At 38.4% G+C, this 17,642-nt stretch overlaps 1 protein-coding gene across 3 annotated transcripts in view; it reads left to right on the top strand.

Annotated features, from left to right (window-relative positions):
- LOC106092414 (protein phosphatase 1 regulatory subunit 16A) overlaps positions 1 to 17,642 on the top strand; it is a 562,806-nt gene that overhangs the window by 140,561 nt on the left and 404,603 nt on the right. For all 3 annotated transcript variants that reach the window (XM_059370798.1, XM_059370795.1, XM_059370796.1), the window contains exon 3: positions 15,295 to 15,587. The gene's annotated coding sequence lies outside the window, so the exon portion shown is untranslated. The remainder of the gene's footprint in view (positions 1 to 15,294; positions 15,588 to 17,642) is intronic.

Raw genomic sequence — 17,642 nt, 5'->3', positions numbered from 1 at the left:
GATAAATGTGGTTTTGACAATGGTACAAAATTCGAGTCAAAATGGTACTTTTTGCTGCCAGAGAGTATCATTTTGACTCTAGTATAGGAATCCACAATGGAGGCCATTGTCGCTGATAAGTAAAGGCAAAAAATGTTCTTTATAGGGCGCACCGCCTTTTTTTATTTTTTTAACCCTCACCTCCCCCCCCCAAACGTAGACCTCAAGAACACAAATCTGATGTCTGTTTTTGGGGCAAAGGTGCAATGACCTTCAAGGGGGGGTCAAACCCCCCCCTGGAGGGAAGTGTTCCAACCTAGCCAATATGGGTATCAAATAAAACGTGTTAGCGAGTGGATTATGAAAATGCATGGCAAAAAACTGAAACCAAAAAGGACTTAAGGCAATATGGGTATCAAATGAATGGTATGAAGGCGTAGATTACGTATACGCAAAAAAACAAGTAATGATACTCACCACCATGGATGTATTTACGAGGGTTGCCTTTTATATAGCGAGATTAGGGAACACAAAAACTAATATTAACCATCGAAAATCGCTTTATTGTTTTTCAAAATATTCCCCATTAAGATCTATACACTTTTGCATGCTTTTGAACCAATTGTCCAAGTACTTTTGTCACTCTAATTGAGGTATCTCCAAACCCTGCATTCTGAATGCATTAACGTCAGGTGTCGAAAAATGGTGACCTCTCATTTTATGTTTTACGCAGGGGAATAGAAAGAAGTCATTCGGTGTCCAGTCAGGACCACACGGCGGATGACTCGTCAAATCGATGTTTTGAGTGCTCAAAAATGCAGTTGTTTGAGTCGATGTGTGAGAGCCTCGCATTGTCGTGTTGAAGAGTGATCCGTCTTTGGCGGTTAGTTTTCCTGATTTCTTGGAAGAGAAATGGCAAACAAATGGTTGTGTACCACTCAGAATTAACTGTTCTGCGTTGTTGCAGTGGTACGATTGCGACATGTTCAGTTTTTTTCCGAAAAAAAAAACAGGCAATCATTTGATTGGAAGTGCTTTGTGCGCAAGCAACTTTTGTTGGATTTGGCTCATCTTGAAACACCCATACAGTAGACTGCTGTTTACTTTCGGGTTCATACACATAAATCCTCGATTCATCATTTGTCACGATGTCATAGACGTGTTTCGAAGCACCGCAATCGTATTTTTGGAACATTTCTTCCGACCAATCGACACGAGCCTTTTTTTGAGCAATTGACAAATTGTGTGGGATCCAATGCGAACAAGTTTTTTTTTTTTGAGGGCAAACGTTTACGCAATATTGAATGTATGCTGGTCCCACTAATGCCTAGGGTTCTCTCTATCTCACGATAGGTAGGCGGACAGCATTAATGGTTTTTAGAACAACAACTGTTTTTGGACGATCTTCACGAAATTCGTCTTGGAGTGAACTATTGGGTTGCCCAAAAAGTAATTGCGGATTTTTTAAAAGAAAGTAAATTCATTTTTGATAAAACTTAGAATGAACTTTAATCAAATATACTTTTTTACGCTTTTTTTCTAAAGCAAGCTAAAAGTAACAGCTGATAACTGACAGAAGAAAGAATGCAATTACAGAGTCACAAGCTGTGAAAAAATTGGTCAACGCCGACTATATGAAAAATCCGTAATTACTTTTTGGGCAATCCTTTATATATTTCGGATCGTCGTAAAACTCTTAGTCGATTTAACGATGTCCGTGTCTGTCCGTCCGTCTGTTGTAATCACTCTACAGCCTTCAAGCCTTGAGATATTGATCTGAAATTTGGCACAGATTCGTCTTTTTGATGCACGCTGGTTAAGTTTGTAAACGGGCCAAATCCTACCATATTTCGATATAGCTGCAATAGAGACCGATCTTCCGATATAGGGTCTGAAGTCCATAAAAGCTTTATTTTTTATCCGTTTGAGCTGTTTTAAGCCACCCGACATCTGCCCCAAATATGGTTCGGATTGGTCTATAATAAAATGAAATATATAGGTCTGGAACCCATAACGGAGGCATTTTTTACCCGATTACACTGAAATTTGAATCAGTGAGTTGTTTTAAACCACCCTCCATCTGACCCAAATATGGTGAAGATCAGACTATATTTATATATAGCTGTCATATAGACCGATCTGCCGATAAAGGGTCTGAAGCCCATAAAAATTTAAATTTTTTTTTCAATTTCGCAGAAATTTGAAACAGTGATGAGTTGTTTTAAGCCTGCCGACATCCGCCCCAAATATGATTCAGATTGGACTATATTAAGATATATTGCTGCCATGTAGACCGATCTGCCGATAGAGTGTCTCCGATTATGCTGAAATTTGAATCAGTGAGTTATTTTAAGCCACCCGCCATCTGACGCAAATGTGGCTGTCATATAGACCGATATGCCGATTAAGGGTCTGAAGCTCATTAAACCCTTAATTTATTACCAGAGTTTGTTGAAATTTAAAATAGTCGGTTCTTTTAAGCCTTCCGGCATCCAACCCACATGTGAGTCCGATCAGACTATATAGATATTGCTAGCCCGATCTTCCAATTTAGGGTCTTTGGCCCATAAAAGGCAAATTTATTGTCTGAAAATGTTGTTTGCATATGAGTTCTCGGTACGTGAATAAAATATGAACGAGACCAGCGCCTATTAAGATATAACTACGTATATAGAATTGTAATAAAATAGGATGATTATTATATCCCACCACCGGTATCCAAAATTCGGGTACGGCCGAATTTAGCACGTTTTTACTTGTTATACCCACCACCGAAGGATGGGGGTATATTCATTTTGTCATTCCGTTTGCAACACATCGAAATATCCATTTCCGACCCTATAAAGTATATATATATTCTTGATCAGCGTAAAAATCTAAGACCATCTAGACATGTCCGTCCGTCTGTCCGTCTGTCTGTTGAAATCACGCTACAGTCTTAAAAAATTGAGATATTGAGCTGAAATTTTGCACATGTTCTTTTTTTGTCCATAAGCAGGTTAAGTTCGAAGATGGGCCAAATCGGACTATATCTAGATATAGCCCCCATATAGACCGATCCGCCGATTTAGGGTCTTAGGCCCATAAAAGCCACATTTATTATCCGATTTTGTTGAAATTTCGGACAGTGAGTTGCCTTAGGCCCTTCGACATCCTTCGCCAGTTTGGCCCAGATCGGTCCAGTGTTGGATATAGCTGCCATATAGACCGATCCTCCAATTTAGGGTCTTTGGCCCATAAAAGCCACTTTTATTATCCGATTTTGCTGAAATTTGGGACAGTGAGTTGTCTTCGGCCCTTCGATATCCTCCGTCAATATGGCTTAGATCGGTTCAGATTTGAATATAGCTGCTATATAGACCGATCCTCCAATTTAGGGTCTTTGGTCCATAAAAGCCACTTTTATTATCCGATTTTGTTGAAATTTCGGACAGTGAGTTGCCTTAGGCCCTTCGACATCCTTCGCCAATTTGGCCCAGATCGGTCCAGTGTTGGATATAGCTGCCATATAGACCGATCCGCCGATTTAGGGTCTTAGGCCCATAAAAGCCACTTTTATTATCCGATTTTGCTGAAATTTGGGACAGTGAGTTGTGTTAGGTCCTACAACGTCCTTCGTCAATTTGGCCCAGATCGGTCCAGATTTGAATATAGCTGCCATATAGACCGATCCTCCGATTTAGGGTCATTGGCCCATAAAAGCTACATTTAGTATCCGATTTTGCTGAAATGTGGGACAGTGAGTTATCTTAGGCCCTTCGACATCCTCCGTCAATATGGCTCAGATCGGTCTAGATTTGAATATAGCTGCCATATAGACCGATCCTCCAATTTAGGATATTAGGCCCTTAAAAGCCACATTTATTATCCGATTTCGCTGAAATTTGGGACAGTGAGTTGTCTTGGGCCCTTCGACATCCTCCGTCAATATGGCTCAGATCGGTCCAGATTTGAATATAGCTGCCATATAGACCGATCCTCCAATTTAGGGTCTTTGGTCCATAAAAGCCACTTTTATTATCCGATTTTGATGAAATGTGGGGCAGTGAGTTGCGTTAGGCCCTTCAACATCCTCCGTCAATATGGCTCAGATCGGTTCAGATTTGAATATAGCTGCCATGTAGACCGATCTCTCGGTTTTAGGTTTTTGGGGCCATAAAAAACGCATTTATTGTCCGATGTTGCCGAAACTTGGGACAAAGAGTTTAGTTAAGCCCCTCCACATATTTCTGCAATTTGGTCTACATCGATCAAGATTTGCATTTTTAATCCGATTGCACTGAAATTTGACACACTGACTTATGCTATGCTTTCCGACGTCCGTGTGGTATATAAAGAGTGATTTTTTTGAGGTTAGGATTTTCATGCATTAGTATTTGACAGATCACGTGGGATTTCAGACATGGTGTCAAAGAGAAAGATGCTCAGTATGCTTTGACATTTCATCATGAATAGACTTACTAACGAGCAACGCTTGCAAATCATTGAATTTTATTACCAAAATCAGTGTTCGGTTCGAAATGTGTTCAAATTTTGACAAATTTTGTTCAGCGATGAGGCTCATTTCTGGTTGAATGGCTACGTAAATAAGCAAAATTGCCGCATTTGGAGTGAAGAGCAACCAGAAGCCGTTCAAGAACTGCCCATGCATCCCGAAAAATGCACTGTTTGGTGTGGTTTGTACGCTGGTGGAATCATTGGACCGTATTTTTTCAAAGATGCTGTTGGACGCAACGTTACGGTGAATGAACACATTTCGAACCGAACACTGATTTTGGTAATAAAATTCAATGATTTGCAAGCGTTGCTCGTTAGTAAGTCTATTCATGATGAAATGTCAAAGCATACTGAGCATCTTTCTCTTTGACACCATGTCTGAAATCCCACGTGATCTGTCAAATACTAATGCATGAAAATCCTAACCTCAAAAAAATCACCCTTTAGTTCAGATCGGTTTATTTTTAGATATAACTACTTAAAAGACCAATATTTTGTTATATACAATTGAACAATAACTTTTACTTATTAGTATCTGGTCCAAATCGGAACATGGCTGCTATGGGGCGTAAGGTATGAATTTTGCACCGGATTTTGAGTAAAGGTGGTTCACATACATATCCAAGGTGGTGGGTATCCAAAGTTCGGCCCGGCCGAACTTAACGCCTTTTTACTTGTTTTTTTTTCTGTTTTTTTAATTTTGTTTTAAATTTTATTTTACATTTTTATTTAATTTTTGTTTTTAGAAATTTATTTTAGAAATTTTCATAAAGTTTTTGTTTTTAGTTTTTTTTTTGCTTAATTTTTATATAATTTTTTAAATTTTTAATTACTAATTGTATTTTTTTTCTTTTTATTTTAGAAATTGCTTTGTTTTTTTATTATTTCTTAATTTTTTAACTTTTTTATATATTTTGTAAAATTTTTTTTTTTTTATTTATTGTTCAGAATTCAAGACTCTCTTTCTTTTTCGTTTCTCCCTTCTGTTTATATGCTTCTTATTCACACTTATTATTTTACCTGTATCTGCATACATAATTACAGAATGTATATGGTGATTGATGTACATGACCGCAAGTACTAATTTGTAAAACTTCTAAATTCATACATTATAAAGGCTGCACCATATGCCTATGTATTGCTTGATTACCTCATGTCTGTGTTGTGGTATAAATTTCCAATTTTGCCATATTTATGTGTTACACTATTTACGACTGCAAAAGAATTGCAAAGCTAAAATCATTGCGGAAACCTGGTGAATACTTTAAGAAGTGTTGCCAAAAGCTCTTGTATTAGGGTGAGGGGTTGGGGTTGGTAAAGTTAATGGTTTGTTTTACAAACAAAGTGTGGGAATAATTGTAGTTGCACCATCAATGTTTACTTTACTCTACTTGGGAAAAATTCAAATCATTTGCATCGTACTTTGACAGTTTTCTTCGTTGATGTCTTGTGTTTTGACAAAAAAAAGTGCTCACATAGCTTTTGTGCACACTCCTAGTACTAGCATTTGTACCACACATACACACTCAGACTCTTATGGTAAAAAAAGAGTCAACTTTGTTGCCATTTCCACCTTAATGTGTTTACTTGTGCTCACAAACTACCACTCGCCTACACTTCCTCTCACTTACGCTCATTCACTCTCTCTTGCTTGCTTACCAGCTGTTAGTGTTTCTTCATGGTATTTGTACTTAGGTAACCATTACTTGTCCCCCCCCCCCCCCCCCCCCCCCCCCCTATGGGTGAGTCTCTTTTTGTTCGTTTGTTGTTGTTGCTCAGACCAACACTGTATGTCATGTTATGTTGAGTTGTCGGCATAAATGGATGTTTGTTTTGTTTTCAATGCTGAAATAGGTAAGACAACAAATGCAAACTAACCATTAGCTTAAATATGTAGTATTAAAAAATTAGAGCAATGAAAGAAAATTGGGGAAGAGAGCGTAAAAAATGTTTTTATCTAAAGAAATGTTATTTTGTCATGCGATAACAAGACAACTCAGCCTCATACAGCACCCTGTTACTGCCGTGGGCAGAACTTAACAGTCAGCAACGAGTCATGCCATGGTGAAAAGATAAATTGTTTTAAAATAAAAAAAAAAAAAAACTGCAACAAAATGTGCAAAAATGTTGAAATGGCCTAGAAAAGGGCTTAACTTAAAGAAAAGTTTAGAGACTATAGGATAGGGAAGACCATTTACTGCGTGAATGTGGCTCTGCCTTATTTGGTTAATCGTTCTTTTTGTTCTCAAACACCTGAAGGGAACCTATCTGCAAATTTGTTACACTTTTACATTTGTTTTTGCAATTTTTAATTTTTTTTTGTTATTTTTAATTAAAGAACATTTTTATTTATATTTTTTTTAATTAAAAAGTTATTATTAATAATTTTTTTTTATTAATTTTTTTATGTTTAAATTATAATTTGTTTTTATTTCCTAAATTTGCTTTCATACCCTCCACCATAGAATGGGGGGTATACTAATTTCGTAATTCCGTTTGTAAATCCTTGAAATATGCGTCTAAGACACCATAAAGTATATATTGGGTTGCCCAAAAAGTAATTACGGATTTTTCATATAGTAGGCGGTGACAATTTTTTTCACAGCTTGTTACAGAGTCATTCTTTCGTCTGTCAGTTATCAGCTGTTACTTTTAGCTTGCTTTAGAAAAAAAGTGTAAAAAAAAACTATATTTGATTAAAGTTCATTCTAAGTTTTATTAAAAATTTATTTACTTTCTTTTAAAAAATCCGCAATTACTTTTTGGGCAACCCAATATATTCTTGATCGTCATGGCATTTTAAGTGGATATAGCCATGTCCGTCCATCTGTTGAAAGCACCCTAACTTTCCAAGGAGTAAATCTGGGTGCTTGAAGTTTTGCACAAATACTTGTTATTAGTGTAGGTCGGTTGGGATTGTAAATGGGCCAAATCGGTCCATGTTTTGATTTAGATGCCATATCAACCGATCTTGGGTCTTGACTTCTTGAGCTTCTAGAGGGCGTAATTCTTATCCGATTGGGCTGAAATTTTGCACGTCATGTTTAGGTATCACTTTTAACAATTGTGCCAAGTATAGTCTAAATCAGTTGATAACCTGATATAGCTGCCGTATAAATCGACCTTGGTTCTTGACTTCTAGAGGGCGCAATTCTTATCCGAAATGGCTGATATTTGGCATGAAATGTTCTGGTATGAATCTCAACAACTGTGTATGGTCTAAATCAGTCCACAACCTGATGTAGCCACCATATAAACCAATCTCCCAGTTTGACTTTTTGAGCATCTGGATTGCGCCATTATTACTCGATTTGCCTGTAATTTTGGAGGTGGTGCTTTCCTATGACTGGTGTTTTGCTCTTTTTGAAAAAGTCATTGAAAGAACTTGATTTTTTTTTTGTTAATTTATATATAACTGAACTGGGCCCGCTCCGCTGCGCCTTCTTTAACTCTCCAATATCTTTTCAGGGTGGTGACACTTCGCCCTGAATGTGGATATCGAATTCGTGCCATTATAGCCTATGACGCTGAGCGCGTTCGAATCCTGGCAAGAACATCGGACGAAAGCGGTGTTTATCCCCTCTTAATGTTGGCGACATTTGCTAGGTATAATGCCATTCATGGTCATTTAAAAAATTTTCCCCAAAGAGGTGTCGCACTGCAGGATGCCGTTCGGACTCGGCATTCAATTTTATCATTGAGTTTAAAATTGAATCGGAAAGCACTCATTGATGTGTGAGAAATTGCCCCTTCTCGGTACCTGGTGGTAATGTTCTTTCTAAGGGTAATGTTCTCATTAGGGCAGGGATGGCACCTCAGACTTTTCGACTCATACATGGATATCAAATTCGTGCTGCACTTCTAAATCCCTTTAATTTTAACCCCATGTTGCCATGGCCCGTAAATATGCACTGATAGTAGATATCAAATTCGTTCTTTATTCCCAACGGAAATGAAGTTCAGTTTAGGGGGTGCTTTAGGGTGCTACTCTCAAATACCTTTCATTTGAATCCCATATTGTCATAATGGGTGAAATAACCCATTTGACGTATCTTTAGGGGGAAAAGCCCCACCTAGACAAGAACACAAATTTTAATGTCATTTTAGTAATCTACTCTCTAATACCTTTCATTTAAGTCCCATATAGCCATGGTCGGTTAATATGCCCATTTGGGGGCCGCTGGCTACTTGGACCCAAATTTTAATACGATATTCGTTATCTGGTCTCCAATACTTTTCATTTGGTACCCTTATTGTGCCCATTGGACCACTTTCGTATATGGGTGGTGTTTTTGGGGTAAGACGGACCCTCCTGCCTTCACCCGATATCTAAAAATGATATAGCCTATGTTTCCTTCCGTACACAATCGATGAAAATTTTAAGAAAATAAATTCAGCCAAGTATCATAAAGTCATAGTGGGTCTAAAGGCGTTTTTGAGGGGTGGCTTGAACCCCCTACACTTCGATCTGTTTTTGTATGCAGGTTTTGAAATCTACTCCCGAATACCTTTCATTTGAGCACCATATTGAAATGATCGTCCAATATGTCTATTTGGGGGAGTTTAGGGGTTGGGTACTAAGACTCAAATTTTAAAATCGTATTCGTAATCTACTCCCGAAGACCTTTCATTTGAGTTCCATATTGTTATGATCGTCAAATAAACCTATTTTAGGGGTTTTAGGGCTGTGGCGGCCCCCCAGGTACTTGGACCTAACTTTTATTATGAAATTCGTACTCTACTTTTGAATACCTTTCATTTGAATCGCATATTGTCCTGATCGGTCCTCTTTTATTTTTGGGTAGTACTTTTGGAGTAAGCGGGAGGGTCCGCCCCCCCTCCCGTTATCAAAAATTAGATGGCCTATGTTTCCCTCCAGATCAACCTATACAATCTGTGAAAATTGCAAGGAAATCGGTTCAACCGTCTTTGAGTCTATACGGAACAAACCGACAAACAGACCGACAAACAAACAAACACAAATTGAATTTTATATATAAGATTTTTTTTCTAATATACCATTTTAATGCATCATTTCTTTTAAAATTACACACTATAGCTTAAAATTCCCATTTAAGTAACGACAACAACAAAATTGAATGCATACACTATCAAGTGAATTTCCGTTAACATTTCGCAATACACTCTCACTCACCCTATTGAAGTGTCCCAACTCACTCTCTTTGTTTGGTTTTCTCCCATGCATGATGGAAGTGAGTGAGTGATGTGTGTGTGTGCTGAGGAAGAATAACAAAGAGAATAACAATGAGCGTTGTTGTTTATAACCAAAATAAGTAAAATGCATTCGTGTTGTGTTACTTTAGCATGCGGCATATTCACCGGCTTTCATATATATGAGTAAAAAAAAAACAACACACCATGCCCCAACACTTCCCACCGCACACACAACTATAAGCATTGATAATACATGTATTGTCAATCTCTTAGTTGCATACGACAAGCTTGCTCTGTTGAAAAAACAAAAACAACTTTTACACAAAGAGTTTTAAGAAAAGGAGGGTCAAATGGGGTTTTTTGCCAAATGTTCCAAGTTTTGTTATGTTCGAAGGAACTTCATACACAACCACTAGGAATAAAACCAGAATAATAAAACCGTTGCAAATGCAACGTTTTTATTGAGCTAAAGCAAGTGAGAACCTAACTGAGAGAGTGTTAAACTGGCAAAAATTAACTTTTGCCTAGACAAAGGAAGGGGGAGAGAGTGTGAGCAAGAGTGGGAGGCTGATTTTTAGATATACACGTATATGGCAAATACTTAAATGCCTGCCTGCCGCCAGTCTTCTATTGAGGGCAAATTTAAATATAATATTTTCGAGTAGGCCCAAAACAAAACAAAACTGAACAAAAAAATCACGACAGCCTAGAAGTGTAATTCACAACAATTATCTGTTGCTGGCAGCTAAAATGAAATTAAAACATGATGCCATAGAATTTGGTTGTTCTGTGGAATTTTTTGGAGGCATCGCCCGCTTTTCGAGTTTATGCAGTCACTTGTGGATGGTGTCAAGTTGTTTCCTGGGAACAATCACCTTAACCTAAAGGCATGCTAAATATTAAGTCTTGAATGAGATTTTGACTCTTTATTTTGGTGGGAGGAAAACTACTACTAAAGATTATCTGGTTTATTATGATAATGTTTTAGCCCTAAGGGAGATAAAGAAAGTTAATTAGTTAAAAAGGATTCATTGAAAATATTGTCTTTAGAGAAAATTTCTTAGAAATATTGTCTTTAGAGAAAATTTCTTACAAGTCTTGTCTTTTGAGAAAATTTCTTTAAAATTTTTTCTTTAGAGAAATTTTTTTAGTGAATCCCCTCTATGAATTCGCTTGGAGGGTAAGGGATCATTTAAATTTGGACGTTAGATGTACTCCATTCTTAAAAGAATTCATTTAAGCTCGATATTTCCATGGGGATTTTGAGAGTGGGTAGGCCCAGTGTGGACTCCCGAAAGTGGGGATGAATTTCGTACTCCCATATACCTTTAATTTGAGCCCCATATTGCCATGCTCTGTAAATATACCCTGTTTGGGGAAGGGATAGATCCCCAGAAAATTTCATCCGAAAGTGGATATCAATTTTGTGCTCTCCTCGCCAATATCTTTCATTTGAGCCCCATATTGACATGGTGGGTAAATATGTCCGATTTAGGGGTGTTTTGAGGAGTGGAAAATATATCAGCATCGTGCTCTACTTGAACCCCAATCAAAATTGGATATCAAATTCGTTTACTAATCTCAAATTACTTTCTTTTAAACCCCACATTGCAAAAGTCTGTAAATATGTTCGGTTTGGGTATGGACCCTATGAACAATCAATATCGAGCTCCACTCTTTTTAAGATCCAAATTATTATGGTGAGCAAATACGTACTATATGTTGGTCCCCAATGTTTATATCAGATTCGTGGTCTACTTCCAAATACCTGCCCCCGAAACTTTGTCCCAAATTCGGTTATCAGATTCGTATTTTACTCGCAAATACCTTTCATTTGAGTCCCATCATATTGCCATGGTCGGTAAATATGTCCGGTTTAGGGGTGTTTTGGGGGTTGGGGTGGTACCCCAAACACTTGGTCCCATATTTGGATATCAGATTATAATTCTACACTCAAACACCTTTTTGTTTAAGCCCCATATTCCCATGGTCAGTATTCTGCGATGCCCTCGGTCTAAGAGGCTTGGCCATCGTGCAATTCACTTCTGCAACCTCCGCCCCATTCGCGCAGTTAAATTAGAAAGCGTCTACCCTATCGAGAAGCTCGCAAATGGTATGGTTCACTGAATCTGTAGCTCGATCGGCGTTCCTTACCGATCCATTCACGTGCTATCCCATTGGGCATCCTGTTTCGGAATCCAGAAGACTCTGCCTTCTAGTTCCGGGACCCAGCACCATATTCGAAGGAACTCTTTGCATTTCCCTAACAGCCTAGACCCCTCATGGCACGACATCAAATCCTTCCAGGCTGGCCACGATTATGTGACAGTTCCATCAGCCGTTCCTGCATCGAAATCGAACAATATTGCAATAATTTAACCGAAGTTTAAAATTAATACGTTTCGCAAATTCGAAACGTATTAATTGGTACCATGGTCAGCCCCCATTAGAACAGAAGGACGTCCATAGTTGGACAAACACCAGATTACCGACTTCCTGAGTCTTGGGTTATCGTTGTCGCACACCCAATATCGAGATGTAAAGCCATTATATCGACATTCCACGTCTCTTTGGGGCATTATTCTTTGCTCTTGAGATCAGCACTGCCTTAGTACTCTCTACCTTCTCGTGCATATTGCTCAGGGGGCAGCATCCCAGAGTCTGATGTCATACCATATATCCATAGGGGCTATGGCTAATCCACCGCCGTATATTTCCAATGTAGTGCCTCCGGGATTAGCCCCCCAAATCTTTCCTATCGAGTTGCAACATTAGTTCCTTCTCGTCCTTTCTTTTCCAGTTAAGTTTCTGGCCAAGAATAACTCCCGAGTACTTGGCATCCGAAAAAAGCGGCAATGCTACCCTATCCAGGGCAGGTGCCCCGAGAACGCTGCGCTTTCCTTGCTGTGTACGAGCTTAATTTTTCTGGGATTTCCGCTATACTTATTGGCCTTCCCAACCATACATTTTCCTACAATCTCCTGAACTTTTACTTCTGTCTCAAGATCTCACATTCTCTCACGAAGGTCTTATAAGGTTAACCTTTCCGTGGGAAAGGTTTTCAAAAGGCAACCTTGTATGTTGGATTTGATTCTCCCTCTTTGGTAGTGCCCAAATACTTTGCCGCAGTATGATTCGGAATAAGTCCCTGCTCGGGCGCCAATTATCCACAATTTGCCCTATTTTAAGTTTCTGGCCAAGAATAACTCCCGAGTACTTGGCATCCGAAAAAAGCGGCAATGCTACCCTATCCAGGGCAGGTGCCCCGAGAACGCTGCGCTTTCCTTGCTGTGTACGAGCTTAATTTTTCTGGGATTTCCGCTATACTTATTGGCCTTCCCAACCATACATTTTCCTACAATCTCCTGAACTTTTACTTCTGTCTCAAGATCTCACATTCTCTCACGAAGGTCTTATAAGGTTAACCCTTCCGTGGGAAAAGTTTTCAAAAGGCAACCTTGTATGTTGGATTTGATTCTCCCTCTTTGGTAGTGCCCAAATGCTTTGCCGCAGTATGATTCGGAATTAGTCCCTGCTCGGGCGCCAATTATCCACGATTTGCCCTATTTTAAGTTTCTGGCCAAGAATAACTCCCGAAAACTTGGCATCCGAAAAAAGCGGCAATGCTACCCTATCCAGGACAGGTGCTTAATTTTTGTGGGATTTCCGCTATACTTATTGGCCTTCCCAACCATACATTTTCTTTAAATCTCCTGAACTTTTACTTCTGTCTCTAGATCTCACATTCTCTCACGAAGGTCTTATAAGGTTAACCTTTCCGTGGGAAAGGTTTTCAAAAGGCTACCTTGTATGTTGGATTTGATTCTCCCTCTTTGGTAGTGCCTAAATGTTTTGCCGCAGTATGATTCGGAATAAGTCCCTGCTCGGGCGCCAATTATCCACGATTTGCCCTAAATGAACTACAAACCTTAAATGTGTCTTTTTTTTTTTAACGCACACAAACCAATTCAATATGGTATTCAAAGCTCTCAAGTGTCGGTTGCTGTAAGTGGGGCAAACTGAGTTGGCAAAGTGAATCAGCGAACGGATTGCTTTTGGCTGATAAATCTCTTGGGCTTAAGGGCTTCTTAACTGATGTATTTTATGCTTGATCTTGGTGTTTCATGAAATACTTCGGATTCCCTTGTTTGCAAAAAATGTATTTGGTGTTATTATAAGGCGTTAGGTCTAATATTATGATCTACGCCAAAAATTTTTTAATTTTTTAAGTATTTCCAATTTGTTAATTTTTTGTAACTTTTATCAAAGTTTTTTTATACCCTCCACCATAGGATGGGGGGTATACTAATTTCGTCATTCTGTTTGTAACTACTCGAAATATTCGTCTGAGACCCTATAAAGTATATATATATTTTTGATCGTCGCGACATTTTATGTCGATCTCGCCATGTCCGTCCGTCCGTCCGTCCGTCTGTCCGTCCGTCCGTCTGTCCGTCCATCTGTCTGTCGAAAGCACGCTAACGAAGGAGTAAAGCTACCCGCTTGAAATTTTGCACAAATACTTCTTATTAGTGTCGGTTGGGATTGTAAATGGGCCATATCGGTCCATGTTTTGATATAGCTGCCATAAACACCGATCTTGGGTCTTGACTTCTTGAGCCTCTAGAAGGCGCAATTCTTATCCGATTTTATTGAAATTTTGCACATAGTGTTTTGGTATCACTTCCAACAACTACGATAAGTATGGCTTACATCGGTCCATATTTTGATATAGTTGCCATATAAACCGATCTGGGGTCTTGGCTTCTTGAGCCTCTAGAGTGCGCAATTCTTATCCGATTGGAATGAAATTTTGCACGTAGTGTTTTGGTATTACTTTCAACAACTGTGCTAAGTATGATTCAAATCGGTTCAAAATCTGGTATAGCTGTCATATAAACCGATCTATGATCTTGACTTCTTGAGCCAATCGAGAGCGCAATTTTTATCCGATTTGGCTGAAATTTTGCATGAGGTGGTTTGTTATGACTTCCAATAACTGTGCTAAGTATGGCGTAAATCGTTATAGACCCTGATATAGCTGCCATATAAACCGATCTTTGATCTTGACTTCTTGAGCCAATCGAGCGCGCAATTTTTATCCGATTTTGGCTGAAATTTTGTACAACGGCTTCTCGCATGACCTTCAATACACCTGTGTAATATGGTCTGAATCGATCAATAGCTTGATACAGCTCCCATATAAACCTATCGCCCGATTATGCTTCTTGAGCCCCTACAAGGCGCAATTCTTATCCGAATGAACTGAAATAATACACAATAACTTCTACAATGTCAATCAGCATTCATTTGTGGTCCAAATCGGACTAAAACTTGAGATATAGGTCCAATAGCACAACAGTTCTTATTCAATATTCGATGTTTGTCTAAAAAGAGATATCGCGCATAGAACTCGACAAATGCGATCAATGGTGGAGGGTATATAAGATTCGGCCTGGCCGAACTTAGCATGCTCTTACTTGTTCTCAATAATACCAGGATAAACCCATTCAACATTTGCCATTATTGGTTAAACTTATCATACGCTTCAGATATTTTCTTGTCTACAATAGAATTTTAATCAACTAACAAAACTACTGTATATTGCAATTCAAGCATTCTCTCCTTGCTTTTTAATTTCAGCTATCGGTACTTGTCACTCATACACACACGCACACGTGTTACTGCCCAACTGCACATGGTCGACAAAACGACAATTGAACAACGACACTTCAAGGTGACCCAATGCTGGCCGGACACCATCGATTCTAAAGCAATTCTATACCACAAAAGAGTATAGAATTCTGTGTCTTCCATTTATTCCAGAAAATTAAAAATAAAATTCAAAGGAACCCAACGTAACAACAAAACTACGCATCAACACGATCGAAACAATTGATCTGTGAATTGATTGCGTTGTTGACAAATACCTAATGGTAAGTGTGTGATCGCAATTGGGGGAAACCACTCTCGGCATAGCATAAATGATTATCATGCTCTATGGCTTTGGTGAACTCTCTGTTATTTTAGGACATTTATACACAAATTGCATGGATTCGTATTTATATGCTCAACAGCTTGGACTTTTGTTAGCCCTCAGTTATACATTCTCTCTCTCACTCTCTCTCTCTCTCTCTCTTATTCTCTTTATGCACATTTAGTTTTGTAGTTGCTATAACCCAAACACAAGACACTCGAAGCAGGGATGATAATTTTTAAACTTTGGTACTTTTTTTTTAAAACTTTTTCAACATCGAAAGTACTATGGTACCCCTGCGAGTGATTTGGTACTTTTTCGAGAATAACCATTTTTAATTATATCTTATCAATGAGCAAAAAACTTGAATCAGACTCATAGGCGTTCTTTAAAGCACTAACGCCCTTCGACATATTTTTTCAATTTGACCCAAATTGTTCCAGATCTGGATATATTAGCTGCCATAGAGATCGATCTCTCGATTTAAGGTCTTGGGCCCATAAAAGGCTCATTTATTGTCCGATTTCGCTGAAATTTGGGATAGGGAGTTGTGTTTGGCCCAGATCGGTCCAGATTTGGATATAGCTGCCATATAGACCGATCTCTCGATTTAAGGTCTTGGCCTCATATCCGATTTCGCTGAAATTTGACACTGTGACTTATGTTAGGCTTTTCGATCAATTTTGAAGCAAAATTGAACTGTGACTTGTATTTATTAGACCACTCAATGTCCGTGCCGAATTTGGTCCAAATCGGATCATATTTGGATACAGCTGCTGGGTGGTGGATATCCAAAGATCGGCCCGGCCGTACTTATTGCCTTTTTATTTGTGGTATTTTTGTGCTTTTTATACGACCGTATTGACAAAAAATGGAAAAGGTACCATTTGCCAACCTCATTTGTCATCCCTGACTCGAAGTGTTTGTAAGCGGAAAAAGGAAATTGTTATGTTTGCCTAGTAAAATTACTCCCTTTGTGTATCATGGTGGGGCCATGATTTATGTGATTGGAATGGCTTGTAGTTTGGTTTGCTGTTGTTAAACAAAGAAACAGCTGCTGCGGCTGCTGCTGCTGCTGCGGCAGTCGCACATGTATGAATGAGTGCTTGGGTGTCAATGGTGGGTTTGTTTGTTGTTGTAACTATGTATGGGCCATTAGGTGCAGTTCAGTAAACTAGTGCGCAGGTACGGGTGTTGTCAATTAAGAGCTTTTTTTTTTATGGAAAATACGAATTTAAAGATAGGTATTTAAACAATTAAAAAAGTTGATAATAAATTTAAATATTACACAAAAATCTAAATGTATAAAAACAAAAAAAAAAAAACCAAAAATAATTTGAAATAAAAAGAATAATTGAAAGAATATGGTTCCTCAGCAATCTAAAAAAATTTTAATAAAAAAATAATTTTAAAAACAAAAACCTTCACAAAACCAAACAATGTATATATATTAAAAAATTAATAAAATTAAATTAAAAAATATTAAAAAAAATTAAATTTAAAACAAGAAAAGCGTTTGGCCTTGCCGAATCTTTTATATCCTCCACCATAGCTCGCATTTGTCGAGTTCTTTTGGAGCTACATCAAGTTATGGCCCGATTCGGACCATAATTAAATTGAATGTTGGAGACCAGAGAAGAGGTCATTGTGTAAAATTTCAGCAAAATCTAGTAAGAATTGCGCCCTAAGCCTTGAGCCCATAAGTAATAAAATAGGGAGATCATTTTAAAAGGGAGCTGTATCAGGCTAAAGACCGATTCAGACCATATTTGACACGAATGTTGAGGGTCATGAGGGATAGGAATTGCACTCTCTAGAGGCTCAAGAAGTCAAGACCCCGGATCGGTTTATATGACAGCTATAACAGGTTATGAACCGATTTCAACCATACCTAGCACAGTTGATGGAAGTCATAGCGAAACACGCCATGCAAAATTTCGGCCAAATCGGATAAGAATTGCGCCCTCCACATGCTCAAGCAGTCAAGATCCCAGATCGGTTCATATGAAAGCTA

The sequence above is a fragment of the Stomoxys calcitrans genome, chromosome 1, assembly GCF_963082655.1.
Source record: "Stomoxys calcitrans chromosome 1, idStoCalc2.1, whole genome shotgun sequence".
Taxonomy (NCBI): Eukaryota; Metazoa; Arthropoda; class Insecta; order Diptera; family Muscidae; genus Stomoxys; species Stomoxys calcitrans.
Note: the sequence above shows the minus strand (reverse complement) of the source record. Positions and strands in the feature narration are given on the sequence as shown.